This window comes from Eleutherodactylus coqui, chromosome 6 (genome assembly GCF_035609145.1).
Source record: "Eleutherodactylus coqui strain aEleCoq1 chromosome 6, aEleCoq1.hap1, whole genome shotgun sequence".
NCBI lineage: Eukaryota > Metazoa > Chordata > Amphibia > Anura > Eleutherodactylidae > Eleutherodactylus > Eleutherodactylus coqui.
The window spans coordinates 43,509,591-43,515,590 of record NC_089842.1 but is presented as its reverse complement, the minus strand read 5'-3'; positions in this window follow the sequence as shown (position 1 = coordinate 43,515,590).

The following is a 6,000-nucleotide window of genomic DNA, read 5'->3' as shown; positions in this document are numbered from 1 at the left end:
AATATCATCTTCTGCATCAACAGAAACAAAGACCGTCTTGACTACTGAAATTTCCACTGAAGCAATTACTCCTACCACAATTGAGGAAACTGGCACGTTTTCTACAGAGCCTACAACCTTCATGTCAACTCTTTCTTCCACCTCCTTACCATTGACAACAACAATTGCAGAGGTTTCGACTACAACGCAAGCTCTAAAGTCGGAATCCGCAACCTCTCCTGAAGAAAATGCTGCTCTGTCATCCGTTCCAACAACTGAGGCAGTTTCCATAACTGCAATTAGTTCTACAATGGAAAGTCTTAGCAGCTCAATACCACCCACATTTTCTAAGCGATCTACGTCAAGTGAGCAAACAAGCGTGTCTTCAGAAGAGGTACCAACATCATCTTTGTCAAGCACATCAGTTTCAACATCTCCAACTTCAGAAAACATCTCCCCAACACAGACAGGTCACGCTCCAAGTCCAAAGTCACAGACATCAACACAATTACCTACAAAAGCAGAAGAGACCTTATCATCTCAAGAACCCAGTACCATGCAAACCATTAGTCTATCAACAGAGGAACAAATATCGTCTTCTGCATCAACGGCACCAAAGACTGTCTTCACTACTGAAATTTCCACTGAAGCAATTACTCCTACTACTATTGAGGAAACTGGCACGTTTTCTACAGAGCCTTCAAGCTTCTTGTCAACTCTTTCTTCCACCTCCTTACCATTGACAACAACAATTTCAGAGGTTTCGACTACAACGCAAGCTCTAATGTCGGAATCCGCAACCTCTCCTGAAGAAAATGCTACTCTGTCATCCGTTCCAACAACTGAGGCAGTTTCCATAACTGCAATCAGTTCTACAATGGAAAGTCTTAGCAGTTCAATACCAACCACATTTTCTAAGCTATTTACGTCAAGTGAGCAAACAAGCATGTCTTCAGAAGAGGTACCAACATCGTCTGTTTCAAGCACATCAGTTTCGACAGCTCCAGCTTCGGAAAATATCTCTACAACAGAGACAAGTCACACTCCAACGTTAAATACATCAACACAATTTCCCACACTAACGACAGAGACATTACCATCTCAAGAACCCAGTACCATGCAAACCATTGCTCTATCAACAGAGGAACAAATATCATCTTCTGCATCAACAGAAACAAAGACCGTCTTGAGTACTGAAATTTCCACTGAAGCAATTACTCCTACCACAATTGAGGAAACTGGCACGTTTTCTACAGAGCCTACAAGCTTCTTGTCAACTCTTTCTTCCACCTCCTTACCATTGACAACAACAATTGCAGAGGTTTCGACTACAACGCAAGCTCTAAAGTCGGAATCCGCAACCTCTCCTGAAGAAAATGCTACTCTGTCATCCGTTCCAACAACTGAGGCAGTTTCCATAACTGCAATCAGTTCTACAATGGAAAGTCTTAGCAGCTCAATACCACCCACATTTTCTAAGCTATCTACGTCAAGTGAGCAAACAAGCGTGTCTTCAGAAGAGATACCAACATCAACTTTGTCAAGCACATCAGTTTCAACATCTCCAACTTCAGAAAACATCTCTCCAACAGAGACAGGTCACGCTCCAACTCCAAAGTCACAGACATCAACACAATTGCCTACAGTAGCAGAAGAGACATTATCATCTCAAGAACCCAGTACCATGCAAACCATTAGTCTATCAACAGAGGAAGAAATATTGTCTTCTGCATCAACGGCACCAAAGACTGTCTTCACTACTGAAATTTCCACTGAAGCAATTACTCCTACTACTATTGAGGAAACTGGCACGTTTTCTACAGAGCCTTCAAGCTTCTTGTCAACTCTTTCTTCCACCTCCTTACCATTGACAACAACAATTGCAGAGGTTTCGACTACAACGCAAGCTCTAAAGTCGGAATCCGCAACCTCTCCTGAAGAAAATGCTACTCTGTCATCCGTTCCAACAACTGAGGCAGTTTCCATAACTGCAATCAGTTCTACAATGGAAAGTCTTAGCAGCTCAATACCACCCACATTTTCTAAGCTATCTACGTCAAGTGAGCAAACAAGCGTGTCTTCAGAAGAGCTACCAACATCATCTTTGTCAAGCACATCAGTTTCAACATCTCCAACTTCAGAAAACATCTCACCAACACAGACAGGTCACGCTCCAACTCCAAAGTCACAGACATCAACACAATTACCTACAAAAGCAGAAGAGACCTTATCATCTCAAGAACCCAGTACCATGCAAACCATTAGTCTATCAACAGAGGAACAAATATCGTCTTCTGCATCAACGGCACCAAAGACTGTCTTCACTACTGAAATTTCCACTGAAGCAATTACTCCTACTACTATTGAGGAAACTGGCACGTTTTCTACAGAGCCTTCAAGCTTCTTGTCAACTCTTTCTTCCCCCTCCTTACCATTGACAACAACAATTGCCGAGGTTGTGAGTACAACGCAAGCTCTAAAGTCGGAATCCGCAACCTCTCCTGAAGAAAATGCTACTCTGTCATCCGTTCCAACAACTGAGGCAGTTTCCATAACTGCAATCAGTTCTACAATGGAAAGTCTTAGCAGTTCAATACCACCCCCATTTTCTAAGCTATTTACGTCAAGTGAGCAAACAAGCATGTCTTCAGAAGAGGTACCAACATCGTCTGTGTCAAGCACATCAGTTTCAACAGCTCCAGCTTCGGAAAATATCTCTACAATAGAGGCAAGTCACACTCCAACGTCAAATACATCAACACAATTTCCCACACTAACGACAGAGACATTACCATCTCAAGAACCCAGTACCATGCAAACCATTGCTCTATCAACAGAGGAACAAATATCATCTTCTGCATCAACAGAAACAAAGACCGTCTTGACTACTGAAATTTCCACTGAAGCAATTACTCCTACCACAATTGAGGAAACTGGCACGTTTTCTACAGAGCCTACAACCTTCATGTCAACTCTTTCTTCCACCTCCTTACCATTGACAACAACAATTGCAGAGGTTTCGACTACAACGCAAGCTCTAAAGTCGGAATCCGCAACCTCTCCTGAAGAAAATGCTACTCTGTCATCCGTTCCAACAACTGAGGCAGTTTCCATTACTGCAATTAGTTCTACAATGGAAAGTCTTAGCAGCTCAATACCACCCACATTTTCTAAGCTATCTACGTCAAGTGAGCAAACAAGCGTGTCTTCAGAAGAGGTACCAACATCATCTTTGTCAAGCACATCAGTTTCAACATCTCCAACTTCAGAAAACATCTCCCCAACACAGACAGGTCACGCTCCAACTCCAAAGTCACAGACATCAACACAATTACCTACAAAAGCAGAAGAGACCTTATCATCTCAAGAACCCAGTACCATGCAAACCATTAGTCTATCAACAGAGGAACAAATATCGTCTTCTGCATCAACGGCACCAAAGACTGTCTTCACTACTGAAATTTCCACTGAAGCAATTACTCCTACTACTATTGAGGAAACTGGCACGTTTTCTACAGAGCCTTCAAGCTTCTTGTCAACTCTTTCTTCCACCTCCTTACCATTGACAACAACAATTTCAGAGGTTTCGACTACAACGCAAGCTCTAAAGTCGGAATCCGCAACCTCTCCTGAAGAAAATGCTACTCTGTCATCCGTTCCAACAACTGAGGCAGTTTCCATAACTGCAATCAGTTCTACAATGGAAAGTCTTAGCAGTTCAATGCCAACCCCATTTTCTAAGCTATTTACGTCAAGTGAGCAAACAAGCATGTCTTCAGAAGAGGTACCAACATCGTCTGTGTCAAGCACATCAGTTTCAACAGCTAAAGCTTCGGAAAATATCTCTACAACAGATACAAGTCACTCTCCAACATCAAATACATCAACACAATTACCTACACTAACGACAGAGACATTACCATCTCCAGAACCCAGTACCATGCAAACCATTGCTCTATCAACAGAGGAACAAATATCATCTTCTGCATCAACAGAAACAAAGACCGTCTTGACTACTGAAATTTCCACTGAAGCAATTACTCCTACCACTATTGAGGAAACTGGCACGTTTTCTACAGAGCCTTCAAGCTTCTTGTCAACTCTTTCTTCCACCTCCTTACCATTGACAACAACAATTGCCGAGGTTGCGACTACAACGCAAGCTCTAAAGTCGGAATCCGCAACCTCTCCTGAAGAAAATGCTACTCTGTCATCCGTTCCAACAACTGAGGCAGTTTCCATAACTGCAATCAGTTCTACAATGGAAAGTCTTAGCAGTTCAATACCAACCACATTTTCTAAGCTATTTACGTCAAGTGAGCAAACAAGCATGTCTTCAGAAGAGGTACCAATATCGTCTGTGTCAAGCACATCAGTTTCAACAGCTCCAGCTTCGGAAAATATCTCTACAATAGAGGCAAGTCACCCTGCAACGTCAAATACATCAACACAATTTCCCACACTAACGACAGAGACATTACCATCTCCAGAACCCAGTACCATGCAAACCATTGCTCTATCAACAGAGGAACAAATATCATCTTCTGCATCAACAGAAACAAAGACCGTCTTGACTACTGAAATTTCCACTGAAGCAATTACTCCTACCACAATTGAGGAAACTGGCACGTTTTCTAAAGAGCCTACAAGCTTCTTGTCAACTTTTTCTTCCACCTCCTTACCATTGACAACAACAATTGCAGAGGTTTCGACTACAACGCAAGCTCTAAAGTCGGAATCCGCAACCTCTCCTGAAGAAAATGCTACTCTGTCATCCGTTCCAACAACTGAGGCAGTTTCCATAACTGCAATCAGTTCTACAATGGAAAGTCTTAGCAGCTCAATACCACCCACATTTTCTAAGCTATCTACGTCAAGTGAGCAAACAAGCGTGTCTTCAGAAGAGATACCAACATCAACTTTGTCAAGCACATCAGTTTCAACATCTCCAACTTCAGAAAACATCTCCCCAACAGAGACAGGTCACGCTCCAACTCCAAAGTCACAGACATCAACACAATTGCCTACAGTAGCAGAAGAGACATTATCATCTCAAGAACCCAGTACCATGCAAACCATTAGTCTATCAACAGAGGAAGAAATATTGTCTTCTGCATCAACGGCACCAAAGACTGTCTTCACTACTGAAATTTCCACTGAAGCAATTACTCCTACTACTATTGAGGAAACTGGCACGTTTTCTACAGAGCCTTCAAGCTTCTTGTCAACTCTTTCTTCCACCTCCTTACCATTGACAACAACAATTGCCGAGGTTGCGACTACAACGCAAGCTCTAAAGTCAGAATCCGCAACCTCTCCTGAAGAAAATGCTACTCTGTCATCCGTTCCAACAACTGAGGCAGTTTCCATAACTGCAATCAGTTCTACAATGGAAAGTCTTAGCAGTTCAATACCAACCCCATTTTCTAAGCTACTTACGTCAAGTGAGCAAACAAGCATGTCTTCAGAAGAGGTACCAACATCGTCTGTGTCAAGCACATCAGTTTCAACAGCTCCAGCTTCGGAAAATATCTCTACAACAGAGACAAGTCACACTCCAACATCAAATACATCAACACAATTACCCACACTAACGACAGAGACATTACCATCTCCAGAACCCAGTACCATGCAAACCATTGCTCTATCAACAGAGGAACAAATATCATCTTCTGCATCAACAGAAACAAAGACCGTCTTGACTACTGAAATTTCCACTGAAGCAATTACTCCTACCACAATTGAGGAAACTGGCACGTTTTCTACAGAGCCTACAAGCTTCTTGTCAACTCTTTCTTCCACCTCCTTACCATTGACAACAACAATTGCAGAGGTTTCGACTACAACGCAAGCTCTAAAGTCGGAATCCGCAACCTCTCCTGAAGAAAATGCTACTCTGTCATCCGTTCCAACAACTGAGGCAGTTTCCATAACTGCAATCAGTTCTACAATGGAAAGTCTTAGCAGCTCAATACCACCCACATTTTCTAAGCTATCTACGTCAAGTGAGCAAACAAGCGT